The sequence below is a fragment of the Protopterus annectens genome, chromosome 3.part0, assembly GCF_019279795.1.
Source record: "Protopterus annectens isolate FY-2018-M chromosome 3.part0, PAN1.0, whole genome shotgun sequence".
NCBI classification, from domain to species: domain Eukaryota; kingdom Metazoa; phylum Chordata; order Ceratodontiformes; family Protopteridae; genus Protopterus; species Protopterus annectens.
In genome coordinates, this window is record NC_056731.1 from 286229712 (window position 1) to 286254259 (window position 24548).

The window sequence follows — 24548 nt, forward strand, 5'->3', positions numbered from 1 at the left end:
TCTGACTCAGCCTTGGAGCATTGTCTTGCTAAGTGACATTTTCACAGTCATACAGGTAGGTAAAGGAAATCAAACCTCAGACTATAGGAATCAGCCTTAGTCTTCTATACTGTCACATAATTACTTAGTTCACATAGGCACCAGGCACCCTACTCTCAAGTCAGAGCTGATATTGACACTAGAAAAAAATTCTCAGTGCTAATGTAATGGAAGAAAAATAAAAGACCATGAGTACCAGAGCATTTGTACCTGAATGTGAGAAAAATGCTTTGCTGGAGTTGGGGATGCCATCTCAGGAAGAACAGATAAGGAAGAACACATGGATTATCGGGCTGTGAAGACACAATTACTGCTGATCATCCCTGGAACCCTGGAAAAGGGAAAAGAAAGAGTAAACTGTGGGAACAGCAGCAGAAACTCTTATAAAGTACAGGTGTCAACTTCACTAAAGATGAGTAACTGAACTCTTTAAAGAAACAGATTGATGGCTGCTAAATTCTTCAGAATTGCCAAAGTGAAATTTTCTGATAATGGTACATAAAGGATTGCAAATCAGTACAAGGGAAATGGTTGAAAAACTTTGTAAACTAAATAAATTAAACCAAGGAAAATGTGTTTTGAACCAGCAGAGACTGACAAAACATGTAGAAAGGCATCCCATGGCTCTGTGCTGCACAGCTTAGCGGACATTGCCACTAAGTACCATTTCTTTTAAAATTGTAAGTTTTTGGTACGTAGCAGCAGAGACAGCATCTTAGGAAAAGTCCATACAAGGAAAAACAAACTGTTCAAAGTAATCAGGTTTCATCAAAGCAATGTGTGAACACTCAATAGTTTCTATAAAGGCTTCATCCAGGTTTAGTGTAGGAAACTTTTCTAATGCATTAATGTGCACTGCACACCTATCATTTGTTATGACAATATTGGGCTGCTATGGCATTGAAAACTGCTTTTAATCTCATCTTACCTCTAGAAATGGACAACTGTATCTCTGGTCAAGGTAATACACACACTAAAAATAGAAGGTTATGAGAAGAGCAGGATTTTCCTGCACGTGTATAGATGCATGCAGACACAGAAACGTACAAGGACACACATGCATGTACACACACATGTACGCGGACATACAAACACACATGCGCATGCGTGCACGTGCACAAATACAGTGAAGACAAACTCATTACATTCCCTGCCGATCAGCAGTAAGCTGTGGATGTAGTTTTTCTACATGTTATTTAACTTCTCTCTGGATTCTGATTTCTCACTGGATGCTATCTCCCATTAAAAAGAGGTATATTTATTAGGTAATGCAGTAATGAATATCTATGCATTTTTTTTTTGTCTTCAGCTCATATATTCCACTTTTCTGGTACTTCTGTGCCTCATTTTGCTATTTGTGATATAGCTATTGGTTTCTGCCATGATGCACTGAAGGACATCCCTTTTTCTCAAAGAAAAAGGGGAAACGAGAAAGCTTTAAGTGCGAATGTGACAAGGAACTAATATAATTATTCTATTATCCTTCTGCACATTAGTTTATTCCGCATTCTGATTTCATAGTTCCCATTGGTACTGATGTTTCATTCTTTTGCATTTCATGTGTCAGTGCTGCCTGGTGAAATATGAATCAGCATAGCCATCACACCACTTCCACCCAACTGTAAATATGCATTACTTAGAACTGCTGCTAATGTGATGTCTGCCTTACTGTGCAACCTAATTACATGTTGCTACCAAAGGGAATATTGTAATGAATAATTTCAAAGGTTTTACAACACCAAAAGAGAACTAACATTTTCACCCTTAGCAACAATCAGCATGCCTAATTCATTAGAATCAAGATTCAATAAAACTGCTTTAAACACACAGATATAAACCCATGGGTAGGCATGTATACAAATGCACACAGACACACACACACACACACACACACACACACACACACACACACCGTAATCCTGTGGCAGTAGTTATGCATTTGTTCGAACATCCTCTAGCCTTTGGGTTTTAGTGTATGCTGTCAAAAAAGTCTTCAGTGTAACATTATTTTTCATGTGATGAAATCATTTGGTCATATATGCAACTTGTGCTCATGTAAATAACCTTTTTACAATGCTGGTAATAAAAAAAAATTCCTTTTAACATAGAAAATAAAAGCAACCTCCTGATGCTAAAACTCCACAGCTGCTAGTTGATAAGGCTAACACTTACTTACACAAAAATAAAACCAATAACTGGTGCTTTTATTAATGTATAAATCATCTGCTCATGCTCTACAACATATAAGCTTTGTTTTCACTGTAGGCCCCAGATATTAGAGAAAAATGTGTCACACTTTACTGTCTCACTGCCTTCTCACATCACTGTCATACTTTATATACTAAAAATTATTCTGTTGAGATGACAAAAGTTAGTTTTATAGTTGTTAATTACTTTACAGCCCCTCTTATTTGATACTTTCTGTTTTATTGTATCCTTCCTTTATTTCTGTCTTAAATGCTTACTCTTCCAATTTTAACCAGTGTAGCATGTGTAATAATGATTTATTTGTTTGTGTCTTTCGGCTTTTCCTGGTTAGAGGTCGCCACAGTGGAACTCCGGTCCGCTAATGATTGGTAGTGGATTTTTACGTACCAGGTTACCAGCCCTGATGCACAACCTTCAACGAAGGCACACACCACTCACGTATGCCTCCGCATAGAAGACGCTCTAGCTGAGAATTGAACGGGACAGCGTCTTGCTATGAGGTGACAACGCTACCGCAGCACCATCACCGCAGTACTATTACTTATTCATTTAAAATTTTAACAGAACAGGTTTTGTATCAACATGCATTTTCTAAACAATGGTGGTATGAAACTTTAATGTCTGGTATTAATGACTGACTATGATCCTCTGCATACCTCTCAACTTTTGGTTAAGAATTCTAGACCAAGCCAAAAACAGTGGGGAGATAAAAGACCAAATCACGGGCAGATTTTAAATATTGCTCTTATAAACTTTGAAAGCTTCTAGAATAACAGGTTTTTCATTAGCATGCATTTTCTGAAGGATATGGAGTCTCAGACTCAAATGTTTCATTATTTATTGAACACTACCCTCAATGCTTTGCCAGAAAAACACAGATTTTATGACGAATAGACTAAAAATATGAGGAAATAATTCATACATTCTGTGAGATTTGAAAGTTAAGAGCTATTATCCTGAGTGATTACAAGAAGGTCTAAAACTTTATGAGGCACAAGGCAAAAATATGAGGCAAAACCAGGGATATTCTGCTAAATTCTGGACAGTTTATTTATATATTTATTGACTGTTTGTTGTTTGCTTACCTGGTAAATGAGCAGGCTGGTCTAGTGACCTTTTTCAGACACAATCCAGGATCAATACCAGTAAAGGCAACACTTTGCATTAATACAATAAATAAGATACTACATTCATATACATACATCGTACAGCTGAGAGGTATGTTATACAATCAAAATTTAATTTTCTTAAGTTAGTGCAAGCCTTCATGTTTATTGCCTTTCACCCACTGAGTACCAGGACAGGCTTTCACTCTCCTGTCTAATAGCCTGTTTTAGTCTGAGTTTTCCACACAGGTACATTTCACTGGAGCTAGACTGAATTACAATGTAGTAATCATTTTGCTGTATTTAATCATTCATTCATTCTCTTATACCTACTTTATGCTATTTAAGATAATTATCAGTATAGGCAGAGATGTTCTAACAAGCTATGTGATTAAGCCATAGAAACAGTTTAGAGTCTTAGATATTCTAAGGGCAGTAGATCTTATGACCATCATGCTTTGCCAGTACCCTCCATCAGGCAACATCACCTTTCTCCAGGAGGGCCATACCAGAAAACCCAGAGTAAATGTGTGGATACCCATCCAGTCACTAGTTTATGTTTAAAATATGATAGTGAATTACACTGCTTCACATGTGGGGGAAGTTTATTTCAAAGTTATGGGAAGTGCTGCCTTACAAGCATGTGTCTTTGCTGTATTGTATTTATCTGTTGGTGAAAATTCAGATCTCTGGTTCTAATTTTGGTGGAGATGTTAGACATGCAGAGAAACAGAAGGTGCAAAATAACTGAGTCTGTAAAGGTGCAGTAAGCAAGACAGATCTTCCCTCAAAAGTATGTAAGATGCTGAATAAAGGGATAGAGTTTCTAGCTTCTTTTGATAGCTCAGAGACATTAGGCCTGTGATTTTATGAACCTTTGGGGTATTTCTAATTGTTTGATATGAATGATATGTACCACAAAGGAAGGTGTACTTAATAATTGGCCCGATCAATACTGAATGTAAGGGAATGATTACCTCTTTAGACAATGCTGATATTGCTTAGGAATTAGGTGGGCTAAATAAAAGGATTTTTGATAATTATTCTTACATGATGGTCACAAGACAGGGATTTATAGTCCCAAATTATTTGGTCCCTGACATAGTTTTCATTTTGTAGTGGTGTGTTGGTTATACAGTATGAAGAGAGAAAGGGCTGTTTACAATTTTTAGCACTTAGTTTGAACTCGTTTTTGGTACACCAGGAGTTTACAGTTTAGGGAGAGTTTATTCAAGATAGTTTGGGTATCATAGGATGATTTAACAACCTCCAGCGTGCAGTCATCTGCAAACTTTGTTAAACCAGAGGTCTTGGCTCTCCACTTGTAGATCTGTGAAGTAAATACCAAAAAAGAGAGGTCCCAGCATTGAGCCATGAGGGACACCACTTGTCACTTTCATACATACTGACAAGGCACCTGCAACTCACATTGTCTGGATTCTGTCTTTCAGACAGTTTACTATCCAGCTTACCACATATAGGGTTGATTTTTAAAATAATTAGATGTTGTATGATGCCAACATGGGAAATGGTGTTGAATACCTTTGCCAGGTGAAGTTATACCATGTGCAGATTTTGTATGATGCCAGCATGGGAAATGGTGTTGAAGACCTTTACCAGGTGAAGTTATACCATGTGCACTGGTGCACTGCAATCACCAACTCTACAGCCTCTGTAACTCTTTTGAAGAAGTTTGCCAGGTTAACTGGACAGTATCTGCTCTTCATAAAGTCAAACTGTTGTGGGACAAGTCAAATTAGAGTCTTGATACAACAGTTTATGAGTTTAGTTATAATACAATCCATGGTTTTGCTGAATCTTGTAAGGCTGAAAGTACTGTAATTACCCAGGTCAGTTGTAAGGCCTCCCTTATGAAGGGGCTTTACCCCTGTGCACCAGTCAGCAGGGGCAAAGCCAGCTGCTAAACTTAAGTTAAACAGCTTGAGGAATGCCTACAAGGGCAAGTTTAATACTACTGTGCACTCAGGTATATGATATGTAGTAGTTCATAAGTTGATAGGTTCATAGGAGATTACTAGGCTAACAGCATAAAAGCCCTTACAAGCCTAGCCAATATAACCTGATGTTAACCAGAATATGGCCCTTGGGGCAAGAAGATGGCATGGGTTTGTGCCTATACCTTCAGTATCTTATAGATTGGTCCCATCTATAAGGAACAGAGGTGCTACCCCAGGTGTAGATTCCAATACCACATCAATTGATCCAAACTGCGTTTGAAGAGAAGAGGGTCAAGGAAGACCTCTGCTTAACATGAATAGGAAGCCTGTTCCAAATAGGGGGCAATCTCTGAAGCAAATATTTGTCTATTCAGCATGTTTTGTTTGAACTGCTGACTGAGCTTAGATCCTCAGATTAGATGACCCTATGCTGTTTGACTTGCAGATGTGTAGCAGCTCCATTAGGGCTGGATTTGTCAGTGCCTTGTAGGTCAGGCATAGACCACTCCTTAACAGTCGGGAGGAGACAGAGTAAAAGGATAGGGCTTTTAGTTTATCCACATAGGACATGTTGTTTACACCCCATATTTTCTTTGCGTGGAACCTCTGAGGTCACTCCAGCTGTTGTAAGTGCCTAGTAAAGTACATGCCAAATGGCGCATTGTACACAATTATTGGTCTAATGGGGGCTGAGTACAGTGAAACAATAATTTCCTTGAATCTGGATGCCACACTTTATTTATAACTTGTGCCACATAGAAGGAATTCCTTACCACTGTGGACACATGGCAGTCAAAGTTTAGGCTACTATCTATCTGTGTACCTAGATCTCTCACCTCTGAGTCTACTCTTAGGGGTGTGCTAATGGTGTTGTAATTTGTAGGGTTATTTGACTTCCCAAAGCGTATGATAATGCATTTTTTCGCATTTAAATTTAGACCATCACTCTGGCACCAATTATTTGTCTGATCTTGACTCTCCTGTAGGATATCTAGGATATCTACATCATTGGTGGATTTGATAATTGTCCCTAGCTTATGTTCGTACACAAACTTTGTCATCCAGAAGACTTCCACATTAGTCTTGACTTCAGAAAAGTATATTCCAAGCAAGACTGATATCAGCACTGACCCCTGTGGCACACCACTAGCAACTGGCCTCTTGCTGGATCTGTTTTTCCCCACTTTAACCACATGTGTCTTGCCCATGCTCCAACTGGCTATCCATCTGGTAATGTAGGGATTTATGCCCAGTTTTGTGAATTTACTTATAGAACCTGAATGGAGAATTGTGGCAAGTGCCTTGACCATGTACAGTTGTACCCTCATCCATGGCCTTAGTGACTTTATCAAAGAAATTCACCAGAATCAGTAGGCATGCTCTGCCTTTGACTATGCTGAATTTGGTTGGGTCCAATGTTTAGAGGTTTCTTATTTCATTATTTACCAGGTCCATGATTATTCTCTCCATGGCCTTACATATAATACCAGTCAAACTTATGGGTCTGTAATTTCTTAGGTCAGTAGATGGTCCCCCTTTATGCAGAGGGATGACTGCTGCTGTCATCCACTCTATGGGGACAAACCCAGTCTGGAAGCTATGGTTAAACAAAGATCCTAATAGGCCTGATAAGCACAGATTTAAGCTTTTATAGAGGCAACCTGGCATATTATCATTCCCCACTGAATCATTGTTTTTAGCTTTAGTGAGCACAATGGCAACCTGTGTTTGGTGATCATTGGAGGTGGAGTGGTGGAGAGTATTTCCTGGGGGAGAACCAGGGGTGATGAGGTGAAATTTGAGCTGAATTTGTTGTATCTTCTTGCTGGGTATAGTTGATGCCATGTACAACTAATTCTGCACATTGTTGGATGTTGGCCTTAAGACTCCAAGTGAAAAATGCCTTATGGTTATCCTTAGCTTTGGAGGATTTTTTTTACCTCAAGTCTGCCTTCACAGACTTGACTAGTTCCTTAATTCACTTGTTTAGACTAATAATGGACTTTTTGCTCAGTTGTGCACATTCTGTCTTACTTCTCAGCAGGATTTTCTTTCTTTTGTTGTACAACCTTTTAATACTAGAGATCCACCAGGGTGGCTTGTTTTTGTGGTTTGACCTAGATTTATTTCAGTCTGGTACTGCCATTTCTATGCAGTTATTTATACGGTCATACAGGGCTTTTGTGTACATCTCTGCATACATTTCTGTGTTTTCTGGATTATGAGTCATATCTTAGAATAGTTTCTATCTCCCTGTCAAAAGAAGAAAAATATCATTATCTTCAGTGTCTGTTGTTAGATCACGATGAAAGTGAATGGATAAATGGACTCAGGCTTATGCTTCAAGTTGTTGATGCCACACATCATACAACCTGGCTATTCACCCCCTCCCCTAAGAGACAGCTACTATCTGTGTGTCCATCTGACAACCAAAATAAAGCAACATATTTTAACTTGTTGATCACAGATGTATATTCACAGTATGCTACATCCCAAAGTTAGCCACCTGTATTTACTTCTGATATGTGATTGTGAGAAAAGAGAAAAAAATATCAGTCACTGCTCCTAAACAGTACACTGCCACTACACAAAGTATAGTGATGTTGTGTGTACAGCAACCTTCTGTGCACCCCTCTGAACAGGGCCAGTTGTAGAACAGGTAAGTCCAGGGCAGAAGCCCTCAATAAACCTGTATCAAGCTCTTCTTCTACAACCTGATTTTTGGATGCTGGCAGAATCTAGATGTTCTGTGATGCATTTTATGTCTTATTTTTGAAATATAATGACCTGCAGTGTATGGAACATTGTGATTATGCTCTGAATTTGGGGAAAAACATGCTTGTTATGCACCATTCTGACATTGGTGAAAAGTGAGAAGAAAATGGGGTTCAGAATGGAACCCCGCTGGATTCTCGAATGTATGGTGCCACTGACTGTTGAGAAGTGAGGACAGCTGTGTTAGTGCTACACCTGGGCCTCAACCTATGGTATTTATGTAACAGAATGGCATATTGGCTAAGGTATTGACTGTATATTAGAGTTTCAGGAAATTTAGCTCTGGGGTCAGTGTTAGTAGCAGGTTGATAATCATCAGCAGGTCTGAACTGGAATTCTTAGGGAGAGGAATGAGAGTTGCATACTTATGTAGCATAGTAAATGATTTGAGTGAGGGGAACAACATGAAACTCAGAACCAATTTTTAATATTCTGAGTTGCATGGAATACAGTAAATGGTTACTTTGGTCAGGTAGTGATTGTTTTTTATGGCTTCCTTTATTTTCTTTCTAGTAATAGTTTGGCAGTAGAACAGAGGACATTCCAAGATAATGTGCACAGGGTAACAGTTGGGCACCTGTCCAAATATCTGTAGGGAGGATTGCATATGTTTCTGTGGAAGGCTACTAAAGTATCATTTGTGATACTTTTGAGAGTTTTAGCTTTGTGAGCTACATTATTGGATGACTAATTTCTGACAGCATTCCACGCATTTTTAGGTTGTCTGAGATGGGATAACGGTTGGGATCTACATTAACTGGCCTTAGCAGCATTGCTTTGTATTGCAGCATACTTCAACAGAAATCAGTCGTTATTGTGTTTGCGTTGCTCATTTGAATTACCTTTCCATAATCTCAGGATTTGTCTCTGCTTTTAATAAGCTGAACTAGGTTGGGGTCAGCTGGACAGCATGGGAGGATCTTAGCCATCTTGTTTTCAGAGGAAGAATTGATTCAGTATGAGAACAAGCATGTTTAAAAAAAAGACAGTGTGGTGTCAGGTTATCTAACATTGTGCTGTGGAATCCGTACTATGTGAATATGTTGAAGTAGAAGAGAAGCTTCTGAGAACTCAGCAATGTTGCAGGTTGTGATATAGTTGGTGAGGTGGGTAGTTTAAGAGAGCAAGTGGTTGTGATTTAAACAATTTATCTTTTGGGACAAGATGAGCAGGATTGTGTGAGAGGGCAATTTGGTTTAGGTTTGATTTAAGAGGGTTAAGAAAGTCCAATGTGAAGTCACATAGGATGATAGCTCTGTTGTGACTGGTTAGAGATAAGAGTAAGGTGTGAGTGCATTAATATTTTGAATGTAGTTAGGGAGGCAGAAAGGGCAATATATATATATATATATATATATATATATATATATATATATACACACACACACACACACACACACACACACACACACATATATATATATATATATATATCTATAAGTACTTTTCCGTTAAATCCCTACCACTTCAGTACATGCTGCAGTTAATGTTTAATGCAAGGAATCCATGCCCTAAGATGTTTGAATGTTATCATTAAACATGTCTTCCAAACAGTAGAACAATTTGGAATTGCTGCTTTGGATGGTTTATTTTTTCAGACATATACACCTGCTTAGATATGTCCGTTAAACCCCTACCAGCTCGCTACGTGCTGCAGTTAAATGTTTAATACAAGGAATTCATGACCTGGGATGTTTGATTGCTATCATTGCACACGTTTTCAAAACAGTAGAACATGTTGGAATTGTTGCTTTGGATGGTGTATTATATCAAAAATACACACATGTATATACATATATATATATATATATATATATATATATATATATATATATATGTAAGTGTGTGTGTCTGTGTGTCATTGTGTGTCAGTGTGTGTTTGTAGTTCTACTTTGCAGTTCATTTCCCGACAAACATTTTCTTTATACACTTGAATAGTTCACACATAATAGGTAAAGAAGGCTATTTTTTATGAGGATGAGATCTGCCTATTGCATAGTCCACTGTCTGTTCTTTAAATAACATGCGTCTGAGATCTGTCATCCATCTCTTTGCCTGCCCATTGTCTGTTTACGTTGTTGTGAAGACAGTTACCTTTCATTTATCCTTTTGTCTGTAACATATATGAGGTGTACACATTTTATTTTGATAAAAATAAAACACTTAGTCCGAAACAAAGCTGAGAGTATGATGGATTCATTGTAATGAGCGACGATTTGTTAAGTCAGTGATATTTATGATTCCTGCATAGTATTTCAGATGAGTATAGGCAGGTTAGAGATTTTACACCACTTTACAAAATCACCTGGGTTTGTTTGTTTTATGGTACTTTTCCTGTCAAGATGAAGGAAAACATCAAGGTCTGTTTGGTAGTGGGGAAATGACATTGCCAATGCAAGTGTCTGCAGTGCGAAGCAGTGGTAGGGGTTTAACAGAAAAGTACCTATATATATATATATATATATATATATATATATATATATATATATATATATATAATGACATTGAAGATTGTGGTACATCAGGCTAATGTTAGCTGAACTAGAGTCAGTTTGGGGTATTTGCATTAACAGAGCATTTTTCTTTATGAGAAAGACTTCAATGACATAGTTGTTTCTGACTAGAGTCAGAACACTACTGCCATGTGTAGTGCCAAGCCAGTTATTATTAAAGTTACCATAGTTTTGAATGAGTTTAGGAAGAATCCAGGGATCATAACACTCTGCTGGTTAAGCTACGATTCACCGGAAACTACAAATCACTTTGCTGTACTCCGAACTTTCTCTATACTACTGTGTCTCTGTTCTCCTCACTGCCTGCCACACCATCACGTGACTCTACATGTTAATCTTCATTTTCTGTGTTTGCCTCCATTTTGACTAACACTTCTTCAATTCCTACATTGTCCATTTTGTATATGTGCTGTGATTCACACTTGCCATTTTGCATTCTATATTTGCCATGCAGCTTTCCCCTTAATTTTTTCACTTGCACATTTCCTTACTGTAGTCCTCTTTATGGTATCCTCTGTGATGTTTTTGCTTAAAGCTGACAATCTGCTTCATTTAAAACATGCATGTTTTGATAGATGATTAATACGCATTGTTACCAGCACACAGGCATATATTTGCTGCAGTTTGAGTGTGCCTCTGTTATTTGCATCTGTAATGTTATATTTAATGTTTGCTCAGTTGTCAGGCATACCTTAGACAGTGGCTTCCTCTTGCATATTTACATAGCATATGTTATAATCAAAGTTGACTTTCAGTACATCTTCTTCAAAAATAAATAAAAGAAAAATAATAAGTGCTTTTGTAGTAAACAGAGCTTTATCGGGCTGGTTATAAAACTGTAGCATATGTCTTCTGGAAAACAAAAGCATGATCACATGGCTCAAAATTGTTCGCATCTATAGTTTATCACCTAGTATAGTTTTTGGCTTATTTAATAAATGTTTTTTAAGAAGTCTATTTTATATTCACTTTTACTTTGTTTATATTTTATGTTTATAACTTAATTTTAATAACATTCTTATGTGACTTACTAATTATTTTTTGTGTTACTATTGTCTACTCTTAGCTAATTACATTGATCCATGGGACACTTGTGTTTTTTAAAAGATGTATACAGTATTACCAAAACCAATTAAATGAAGTTCTATTTTTCTGAGATCAAAAGTGCCATCTGTTTTTATTTATTCACTTAGTAAAATAGTTGGACTTTTCCTGAAAAAGAACTTGACATTTTCTGAAGCAGAGTTTTATTTATTTATTTTTTATGTATAAAGTTTTGCCTTAGGGCTATGCTTATATTTTGTTTCACACATTTACATACCTTTTAAAGACTAGTTTTGCTTTGAAAGATGGATTACTTCTTTGTTTAAGCACCTACAATTCCCCTGAAATACTTCCGTAAAAATCCATAGTCATAAATATATGATCACACTCTGCTTTAAATGTTTGAAGGCAGCCTTTGCTTCAGAATACTTTGATCAAAAGATCACGACTCACGTGAAGTACTTCTAGACAGAGATGTATATAGTAATATGTGAAAACTGTTTTGTTTGCTTTTACACCATTTATTAGTTATCACAATTCACCCTCTAATTTGCTTCAACATTTGATCTTTCAGCTGCCCCTTTATATGGCAGTAGTTACTGTGCCCTGTATACTGAAGCATAAACCTTTTAGTGTCCCTTTTCTAATAATTATAGTATGTATGTTCACTAGATATTAAGCATAATACAGGACCACTCATAAGTACATTTTGGGGTAAGCACTGCTTTATAATAATAAAATAAAATTACTGTACATTGATTGTTTCAATATTTGGCTATACATACTGTATAATCATTAACGTTGTTGCCAGTATCCCAAATCTGGCTGTCAGCATAATTTTATAAAATAAATACTTTTGAAAGATATTTTTGTTATGTACATTCAATTTTATTCTTTTTTTGCAAATATTTTACGCATACAACCACTTCAATGACATTTTTTTGCCACAAGGTCTCGTTTTTTTCTGCAGCCCCACAAAGTTTTTCTTTAATTACCTTTTTCAACAATCACCACTATATTTTGAATGGAAGTGGTTCTTTAAAACAATAGCTGGCCTTCCTGCCATTTTTGTTTGATTTATTAGCTCGGTGAACATTATATATTAAAACATTTATAAAAGCTCAGAGACTAGAGCTGCACAGTGGTGACAATTACTATGCTTTAACTGTCTGCCAAGCTTGTATGCTTATAGATTTCTCTGCATGTGTTATTAGTTTTCATGATCTGCCTTCTGCTTCTGCAGATCTTTTTACATTTCTGTGTTCTGTTTGAATATAGTAAGTGCAGTACTCATTATGTGAATACAGTGATGGATTAAAATTAGAGTTTCTTGAATTAACTTCTTTGATGTTGCCCCTGTTGCTCCAGGTAGCAGTTGTGTGGTAGGAGAGAAGATTTCAAACTCACATGATTTTTGTTTCTGATCTTTTTTCTTTATCACAGTGATTTGGCCACACTTAACGGAGCTATTTCAAATTAGCCATAACACTTCTTGGTCATGGGTTGGTTTGGGGTTATGTCTGCCTTCTTTCTTTACCGCAGAGGAAATTTTCAAACAAGTTTTGTAGATCACTGTGAGCAATAATGTAGTCTAAAACACAAACACACACACACACACACACACACACACACACACACACACACACACACACACACACACACACACACACACACACACCATTTTATTTTCCTTTTAATTTTCCTTGTTTCCTACTGTTTTTGTTGGTGTCTTTTTATTGAGTGAATTCATTTTGTAGCATGTATTTCAGATCATTGCAAATAATACCAAAGGCACCAGACAACCTCAGCTTTTCTGCTACGATTCCATTTCACATAGAGCATTCCTCTGCCTTCAGTCCAACTTTGACCAGTTTCATTCAGATTAATATTGTGGACTTCTCTAGAGTGGGCTGAGATGAAATTCTTGAGTTTCATTTTCCCACAGAAAAAACATTGAGAGATAGAATGTTAATTGCTGATTTGCATAGAAATCATTGCCTGTGTGATTTTTAAGTGTGGTTCAGCAATAACTCACTTCTTTTGGGAGATTTCTCCCTTTTTCCAGCTGGTGCAACCATCAATTGAGTATATAAATTTGGGGGTGAGGAGGTTTGCCCCCACATGGGGCAGTGATGCAGGGGGACTTGCCCTCCTGCAAAACAAAATAAATAAAAGTTAAATTTTCTTACTCTTCTTTGTTTAGGTATTATTTTTCAATAGTTTGGATCAGTGGTTTTGAGGAAGTCAGTGATTCATAGTAAAACCAATATTGCTGCAGTTCCTTCCTTTACATATCATGCATAGAGAAGCATACTTACTCTAGATATGCACAGGGAAGTGTACTCACTCTACATATCCTGCACACAGAAACTTACTTACTCTCCATATCATGCACAGAAAAGCGTACTTGCTATACATATCATGCACACAGAAGAGTACTCACTCTACCTATCATGCGTAGAGAAGTGTACTTTACATATCATGCACACAGAAATGTATTCACTCTACATATATAATGAGAAGTGTACTCACTCTACATATCATGCACAGAAAAGCGGGTCTATATTAAAAGACCGAAGAGGCATTTAATCGAACACCTCTTCGTTGACACATAACAAGTGAATGCACTAAAGTGCGAATGCTCAAAACAGAGATTTTTTTCCCTGAGAAAGAAATCACTAGCACAAGCACACACACACATTTTCAAATATAATAAAGTCAATGATTCATAGTAAAACCAATATTGCTGCAGTTCTTTCCTTTACATATCATGCACAGAGAAGCATACTTACTTTGCATATGCACGGAGAAGTGTACTCACTCTACATATCATGCACAAAGAAACATATTCACTCTACATATCATACATACAGAAATGGACTCATTCTACATACGCACAGAGAAGTGTACTCACTCTACATATCATACACACAAAAGTGTACTCACTCTACATATCATGCACAGAGAAGTGTACTCACTCTACATATCATTCATACAGAAGTGTACTCACTCTAAATATCATACACACAGAAGCGTACTCACTCTATATATCATGCACAGAGAAGCATACTCACTCTACATATCATGCACACAGAAGCGTATCATGCACACAGAAGCGTACTCACTTTACATATCATGCATACAGAAACGTACTCACTCTACACATCGTTCACAGAGAAGTGTACTCGCTCTACATATTATGCACACAGAGGCATACTCACTGTACATATGCCCAGAAAAGCGTACTCACTCTTCAGATCATGCATAGAGAAGCGTACTCGATCTAAATATCATGCACACAGAAATGTCTGCACTCTACATATCATGCAAAGAGAAGCGTACTCACTCTACATATCATGCACACAGAGGCATACTCACTCTACATATCATCCCCAGAGAAACATACTCACTCTACATATCATGTACAGAAAAATGTACTCACTGTCCATATCATGCATACAGAAGCATACTCACTCTACATATCATGCACAGAGAAGTGTATTCACTCTACATATCCTGCACACAGAAGCGTATCATGCACACAGAAGCGTATTCACTCTACATATCATCATGCACAGAAAAGCATGCTCACTCTACATATCATGCCCAGAGAACCGTACTCACTCTACATATCATGGACAAGGAAGAGTACTTGCTCTACATATCATGCATACAGAAACGTACTCACTCTACATATCATGCATAGGGAAACATACTCACTCTGCATATCATGTCCAGAGAAGCTTACTCACTCTACATATGATAAGCACAGAGGTATACTCACTCTACATATCACGAACAGAGAAGCGTACTTGTTCTACATTTGATCCATGCAGAAACGTACTCACTCTACATATCATACATACAGAAATGTACTCACGCTACATATCAAGCCGAGGGAAGTGTACTCACTCTACATATCATGGACAGAGAAATGTACTCAGTTAATATACCATGCACACAGAAGCATACTCACTCTACATATCATGAATACAGAAACGTACTCACTCTACATAGGTTCATAGGTTGGTACTAGGCTATCGGCCCTATGGCCTATACAAGCCTAGCCATAACAATTCCTTGGCTATTTCATATCATGCATACAGAAACATACTCACCTTACATATCACTTTACATATCATGCCCAGAGAAGTGTGCTCACTCTACATATCATGGACAGAGAAGCGTATTTGCTCTACATATCCATACAGAAATGCACTCACTCGACATATCATGCACAGAGAAGTGTACTCGCTCTACATATCATGCACAGAGAAGTGTACTCGCTCTGCATATCATGCACAGAGAAATGTACTCACTCTACATATTATGCATACAGAAGCGTACTCACTCTACATATCATGCAAACAGAAGCATACTAACTCTACATATCATGCACAGAGAAGCATATCATGCACATGGAAGCGTACTCACTCTACATATCATGCACACAGAGGTATACTCACTCTACATATCATGGATAGAGAAATGTACTCAGTCAACATATCATGCACACAGAAGCAAACTCACTCTACATATCATGCATACAGAAACTTACTCACTCCACATAGGTTCATAGGTTCATAGGTTGGTACTAGGCTATTGGCCCTATGGCCTATACAAGCCTAGCCATAACAATTCCTTGGCTATTTCATATCATGCATACAGAAACATACTCACTCTACATATCATGCCCAGAGAAGTGTACTCACTCTACATATCATGGACAGAGAAGCATTTTTGCTCTACATATCCATACAGAAATGCACTCACTCTACATGTCATGCACATGGAAGCGTACTCACTCTACATATCAGGCATACAGAAATGTATTCACTCTACATATCATGCACAGAGAAGTGTGATTGCTGTACATACCATGCACACAGAGGAATAGTCACTCTACATATCATGCCCAGAGAAGTGTACTCATAAATCATGCACGGATTTGTGTACTCAATCTACATATCATGCATACAGAAATGTACTCACTCTACATATCATGCACAGAGAAGGGTACTCACTCTACATATCATGCACAGAGAAGTGTACTCACTCCACATATCATGCACAGAGAAGCAGACTCACTCTACATATCATGCACAGAGAAGTGTACTCACTCCACATATCATGCACAGAGAAGCAGACTCACTCTACATATCATGCACAGAGAAGTGTACTTGCTTTACATCTTACCATTTCTCTGTTGTATGCCATAATGCCTTGCATCTTTTTCAGTCACAAGGTATATGATGTAGCCTAGCCACTAGCTGAATGCACAGGTGTATCTATGGTGGGGCAAAGGGGGCATCTGCCCCAGGTACAAGATGTTAGGGGATATATTTGGCAGATGTCATCTAGTCAGTAGTTCAGTACTATCATTCATTTCTGAAGTGACATTTCCGAATGTTGGTATGGAAATGAAGACTGATACTGCTTTTCTAGCCAGGACTGAAGTGGTTCATGCATGACATAAGTTGTAGCAAGCTGTCTGCTGGTGGTTTGCTACAGTTCATAAAAATAAAAGATAAAATAAGTTAAATCCTTAGCAGAGGATTTTTTTTCGGTTTTTGTTTTTCTCTTTAACTTAGAGTTGAGCAGAAATAGACCTGTCTTGCTCCTCACTTTTTTTTTGTTTTGTGCTTTTTTTTTTTTTGGTCCTCAGCTTAGAGTTGATGGGGTACAGGTTGGGAAGAATGGACCTTGCTTTCTCCTGAGTTGAGTAGCACCATTTTAGTGAAGAGACCTTTCTTTTTTTTTTTTTTTGTTTTGGTTCTTCTGGAGTACCAGACTAGCTGAGTTAGCCATATCTCTGGCTAAATGGATTTCTATTGCTGACATTTTAAGTTTTCTTTCTATGTTAGTCATCATATTTTCTATCGCATATAGTTTGTGAGAAGGTTACTTCTTCATATTACACCTGCCCAGTGCCTGCCCAAATGCAAACCCTTCCTTATAAATAAAAAAAGTTTCTTCTAGATGTAGTCTGCAGATGCACTCTCAGCTTCTTCTCAATAAATGTGATCATATGATACTGTGTAGGGTATTTTTCACACCTGCAACTTCCCCTTTTCTATTGCAGACTGGCACCACTGTCCATAATGGGCAGCTCTGGACTGACACCACCCTATATAGTGGGCAGCTCTGGACTGACAACACCCTGTATGATGGGCAATTCTGCATTGGTGCCACTCTCCATGACTGGCGACTGTGGAATTCATTTACCAAGTCTTTTAGAAAAAGTAATTTTTTTTACTCAAAATGATTTTTTTCACATAGACTTCATTACTGTATTTTGTTCCAGTTTTTTCTCCCAAAAGCACTAGATATCAATGACTATGTCAACTATATATGTCTGGCTCTGGTAATAATGTTTTCCTCTAGGAGAGCATCTCCAGATAACAGAAGTTGTCTTTAAAGAAAGAGGAAGAACTGCTGTCTGCAGCCATTTTTTTTCTTTTATATCTAGTACTGTGTTCTGTCCTTCAAATTATTACTGTTTTCCTCTTCCCACCTTTCTTATTATTTTCATTTCATTTATTTCTTATAAGATATACATCCCATATGAATTATCAAGCATGCTACTAAGACATGCTACCTAAGCCTAATTATCTATTAATTATCTTAGCTGGTTCTCACCCAGCTGGTAACATGAAAATAGCAAAGTATTATTTTTTTCTAATTAGCTAAGTGATTAATATTATAACCTCCATACCAACTATGTATTTACTATACAACAGATGAAATATGCAACTATGAGTATAAAATCTGCTAATGCAGTAATTATTACTGAAAAGGTATGATTCTGTTTTAAATTTCCTCTTTCAGAGAACAGTTCTAGTGACACTTTAAAAGCAGAAAACTAAGGTTCACTCATTCAGTCATGTCTAGTGAAACCTGATTTAGTAATGTAGACAGAGCAAAATAACCAGGCAGTACGTATTTCTCCTTTTTTAAAAGCTTGATGAATAGTTGTAAAGGGGTTATCATTCAGATAGTCATAAAGATCTTTGAATATGTAAAGACCACAGAATGATGCAAAACTAAGACAAAATGCTGCAAAATACCAACTTCACTGACACTAGCATATTCCTGCATTTAGCAATAAGGGAATACTTATCTTTACAAGGAAAAAAGTACTCATAGACAAGGTCTGCCATGTGTATAAAGTATAAGGCAGATCACATCTGGAATATGATACACCACTGACTGTAGTGCAAGAAATAAGTTGAAAAACTGGAAGAGGATATGGGGTGTACACACCGGGGATCACTTCTGTGTCTCTGCTTGATAGTGGCACAGGAAAATAACTTTCTTGGGTGGCGTAAGCCAGGGAACCTTGTTGGCTAGGCTTACGTAGGCTCTTGGGCCGATAGCCTAGTACCTACCTATGAACCTATGAACCTATGTATGTGCTGAGTGTGCAGTTTATTTATACAATACACATAGCACTATGAGATATAGCTTGCCAGCTTGTCAACCTGCAGCCTGCATACCCAGCATACAGTATATGTTGCAGGGGATTGCAGAAGAAGTTTCTTAGGGCAAATCCTCACATGCTGAATATTTGATGTGTATCTATATGTGTGTGTGTGTGTGTGTGTGTGTGTGTGTGTGTGTGTGTGTGTGTGTGTGTGTGTGTGTGTGTGTGTGTGTATTAAGGAACAATTCTAGGACTCTGGAGGAGGAAATCTTTCTGCACTGTACATTGTGTAACAGGCTATAAGCACTCAATTTCATCTTGCAATTGACACTTCAGAAACAGTATACACATGATTAAGGGAGCAGGAACAGGTAGTGAGCTCTGTATATCAGTGGAACTCTGGACATTTTCCTAACATGTCTGTTAAATATATGGTGTGTGTGCTCGGGTTGTGAATTGCAATGCACACTACATCAGATGAGTACACTCACCACTGACTGTAGTGCAAGAAGCAAGTTGAAAAACTGGAAGAGGATATGGGGTGTACAATGTGGTAGCATATCCACAAATTTACATCAAATGCACATAATAAAGGATATTATGAGCAATGCAGCATGCAGCTAAATACATGCACATACGCACATTCACTTTCCAGCAAGTTGTCATCCATATGTATGTGCGTATGTTTGTGTCTGTGTGTTGTGTGTGTGTGTGTGTGTGTGTGTGTGTGTGTGTGTGTGTGTGTGTGTGTGTGTGTGTGTGTGTATGTGTGTGTTTGTGGGGGGGGGTGGGGGGTGTGGGGGGTGTGTGCGCGCGCGCACACGTGTATGTATGTGTGTGCTGCAGACATCTGACTTTGTAAGCCATTATTTCATTCATACTAGACAACATTTTCACCTCTTTATGGATTGATTCTCCACTGAGCTATACAATTACATGTATGATCACTTCTCTGGATCTATATGACTTTGTGAATTACCTGGTTAGGGGTGTAGACAGGATTTCTGGAATTGTACATTAACTTATAAGTGTAGCCCCTAACCCCAGAAAATACATGTTTCTAAACTGTGCACTATTTCACTATTGTAAAAAAATCCTGACATAAGAGGCTTAAGAAAAAGAAAAAATATATATCAGAAAATACATTCAAAAGAAATGCCATTTAACAAATGATAAGCCATAAACCATGATGAATATGCCAGCATTATCAAAACAAAATTTTGGAACATCTAGTGGGACAAAATAAGTAAATAATTTATAAATAATGAACACCATAGTGTATGCCTGCCTACCCCAATGACCCTGTGACTTGGAATGCTTTAGACTGGCACTGAAAAACATGGTACACTCTCCCATGTCTTCACTGGGCAACATAATGCCCAAAGTCAGAAGGATGCAGTATTCAGTATTGCTATCTTTGAAGCAGGAGGATGGAACAGGGCTGTCCCTTATCACTATACTTATTTAACCTACACATAGAACCCTTTTCTCTTTGTCTTTTACTGTTACAAAACGCATATTTGAAGTACCCCTCATCATATTCATTTAACATTCCATTTACAATGTTTGCTGATGACATATATATTTAAATTTGCTTAACTTTGGTATCCGTAAAATTGCATATACTATAAATACATATTCCAAATTTTCTAAGTATAAACGTAATATAAGTAAAACAACTATCTTCCCACTTAATTAACATTATGACACTTTATTGACCCTGCTATATTCAATGGCATTCAAAGTCAGTCATCATTCAAATACTTAGGTATAAACTTCAATCAAAACCAATTTCAAAATATTTATAAAATTCGTAGTAATATATAGAAAGATATGCTATGGTGGCATAACCTGAAATTTTCCATTCTATCTAAAGTTGCAATTGCTAAAATGAACATCTTTATAATAATTTTCTTTTTTATTTCTTCATCTTACAAGGTATACCAAAATCATTCTGCTGCAAAATTTCCTCCCAAATATGAAAGTGCATTTTGTTTCCAAAAACTGTAAGAATCATTTACTCAAATTTAACTATACCCAAGTACAATGGAGACCTTAAACTTCATGATTTTGTACTATACTACTTAATAATTAAAGCAAGCAGAATACTAAGAATTACATATTGGAATTAATGAAATGAGTGGCAACTTGCCCGGATTAAAATCTGGTTTAAAAATATAACAAAAATATGCAATCGCAACCAGCTAGCTCTCCTTTTTCAAAAAAGTGATATTATGAAAAATCATAAATGTAACAACATTATAGTTAACCTCATTTTACTCTTCCAAAATCTTATAAAATCTTTGATCTGTTGGGACACAATAAAAGTGCTCCAACATTTACTCAAACTCCCAATCTAAAAATTAATAATAAAATGTGTGAGATATCTAATTTCCCACTTAAAAAAATAGAACAATTTGGGATTTAATTTCAGTTAATCCAAAGTTACCTGAGGATATTATGAAAAAATAGATATTACTACAAGTTACATGGCAATTATATGTCAAATTTAGAATCTATTTTTATCCAAAATTACTAATGTCAGTTTAGCCCATGAAAAATTCCCTTTTTGAAAAAAAAAATTCCTACAAGGGAAAAAGTCATCTTCAAAATGTATACACTCCATTCTTAATTTTAAATATAATGAACATTTTCAAATTTCTAGCTTTGGCACAAATGAAATCATAATCTCCTGCTAATAGAGTTAATAAAACAGATGATATAACATAAAATTAAACTTAGTCTATTCATAATTCATAATTTATGAATAATGCCTACTTGATCTCAGTTAAATAAGCTAAGTATTAACCTAATCAGAAACCTTCCTGTACAGCTTGCTCTTCAGAACTTGCAGACCTACTTCATATTTTTTGAAAAAACTGAAGGACAGAATTAGAAAATTAGGTTACTTCCCAGTGAAATGGAATTGGCAGTTGACCATCCTCCACATTTTACCATCTGATCTTAGTTCTATTTTATTAGATATTTTAATAATCTTATATTTGATATTAAAACATTGCAAACCCTAAAATGGATAAATTTAAAACAACTTTAAAAGGAAGTGTTACTATAGCATAACATATCACAAAATCTTGTAAATTCATTGCCTGTTCAAATAAAGACAAAACAAAAAAATGGATGTTTTGTGGAAAAGCCTTAAAAATCATTTTCTAAAGATATATATTGTTGGCCTATTTTCAATTAATATTGGATTTGACACATCATTCATCCATACTCAAAGTGCATTCTATAAAATCAACTTTAAATATGTATCTATCTTTTTTATTACCCAATGATACAATATAAATGTTTCATGTATTCTTTTCATTTGTAGACAGACTGGAGATTCAATACAGCCTACATGATGGTTTTCCCCTATGTTTGCATTGCTGTGATGAGCACATGCCTGCTTGGAATATTTGAGTTCAGTAAGCTCCATGTAGAGGCATGCACCACTGCGGAAAAAAAATTCAACACCGTGGCATGCTAATTGCTGCATAAGGAGCTGAATAGCATGTTGATGAACTGGTAGAGCAATTCAGCAAGGTAGGAAGCAACCATGTAGACTCTGTGCTGGTGTTCCATCTATATTCCAAAACTTTTGGAATACAGTCATGGAAAACAATATACACTGATATAATAAAATGTATAATGTGTGAAATTTTCCAGAACTGACCCTAATATGTGACAGCAGACTGGATGCAACAAAAGGAGGGTACCAAAAGCAATATAAATATTTTTTCTTTGTGCCAGAACAGAAATGGAGCTTTGCTTCCCACCCCTGAATGAGCAGTACACATTGCAGACCATACCTGTGAATCTGAACAAAGACATAAATAACGGAGGTAAAAGGCCTTAAATGGGGACAATTTTTAAATATTGTTCTTGAAAACTTAGAACGTTGTTAGAATAACAGGTTTTGTGTTAGTGTGAATTTTCTGAAGGGTATGAAACCTGAAACTCAAATGTTTGTCATTATTTTCTGACTTCATTCTTTAATGACCTGACAATGTTTTGCCAGAAAATCACAGTTTTATGAAATATGGACCAAATAAGAAACAGAAATCTGGATGTTTTTTTTTTTAAATCTGTACAGTTAAAAGGTATGATGCAGACAGCTAAAGGTGTAAGTGCATGCTAATCAAATAAATATAAAAAACATTAAACAGATTATTCATAGTTACATGCCAGCATATGCAACATGTAGCTGATGAAATGTAGGCATATCCATCTAAAAAGCAGTACTCTTCTGTGCAGACATATCCCAAAGTAATATCCTCCCTTATGTGTTCAGTATTGAGCTCCCCTTCAGTTTCCCTAGCTACACAGTTGCCACTTGTGTAGATTCAGGGCTGCCAGTATGATGAAGATGCAGATGAGGTCTGAACTCATTAAAGTTGCTGAATCCCAAAACATTGGATCCATATAAGGATGTAAACATAGTGCAGGCACTCCCTCCATGTTTGTGCTTATGGGATGGCAACTGTGAATGCTTACATCAGGTGGGGATCTTCTTTAAATTTTCAAAAAGCCAAAATGTTGAGTTGCAAAATGGCAAGATGGAAACAACAAAAGTTTACATTCATGAAGTCCAGCTCATCATAAGTTTTAACCTCAAAAGAAGTTGGTTGGCTAGTGTGTTGAACTTTGCCCTTTTCTCCACTGTAGTGAAATCTCATAGTTGGTATATTTATTGGGCTGGGGGTAGGAGGTGAAGCCCCTCACTTGGGTGGGTTTTATTTGCTTTAGTTTTTTTTAAGTTTTGTTGGCTGATTATTTACTTAACAGGGGAAAATTTATGATGAACTGGACGTTCATGAATATAAACTTTCATTATTTCCATCTTGTCATTTTGCAACTTGACATTATAGTAATTCATTATTTTGCCATACATCCTCAGGTGGGTGTGTCAGGTCAGACTTACAAAGTGTTACCTGTAGGTCTGTCAAGGTTGGAAATGCAAGTAAGCAGTGCACAATTCACAGGTTCTGTTTCAGTACCATCCCACCTCTTCTTCATTTGTTAGCAAATTTTGTTTTCTCTGTCAAGTTTTTAGTATTATTTAGTATAAAAAGAAAAGAAAAAAAGAAAAATAAGGGAGAAATAGTTGAAATAAGGAAAAGCAATCTATGACATACACAGTAGAAAATGTTAGTACACATGAGATATCTCTACATATGTCTGGATTTCAACTCTCACTCCAATGCACCTTCAGAAAACAGGATGGTTGCCTTATCCCTCTTTGCCACACAAACAGTTTGCAGCAAAGAACTGAAGTCATTCATCAGACAAACAATTGCAACAGAATGTACACTGATATCAAACCATAAGTTATTTTCACATTTATTATTATATTTAGATGTAGTGCACTTAGTGATCACACCACCTGTTATGATTATTGCTGGAAAATATGCAGCACTGTCTTACCTTTCTGTGTTTCCTGGTCATACATCAGTTATCTGACCAGTACTCTGAAACATGC

The 24548-nt window shown here is 36.8% G+C and overlaps 1 protein-coding gene across 13 annotated transcripts in view; it reads right to left on the bottom strand.

Moving 5' to 3' along the window:
• The window catches only part of LRRC3B (leucine rich repeat containing 3B), a 795604-nt gene that overhangs the window by 97852 nt on the left and 673204 nt on the right, over window positions 1-24548 (bottom strand). For all 13 annotated transcript variants that reach the window (XM_044064774.1, XM_044064764.1, XM_044064769.1 and 10 more), the window contains one exon: window positions 250-370. The gene's annotated coding sequence lies outside the window, so the exon portion shown is untranslated. The remainder of the gene's footprint in view (window positions 1-249; window positions 371-24548) is intronic.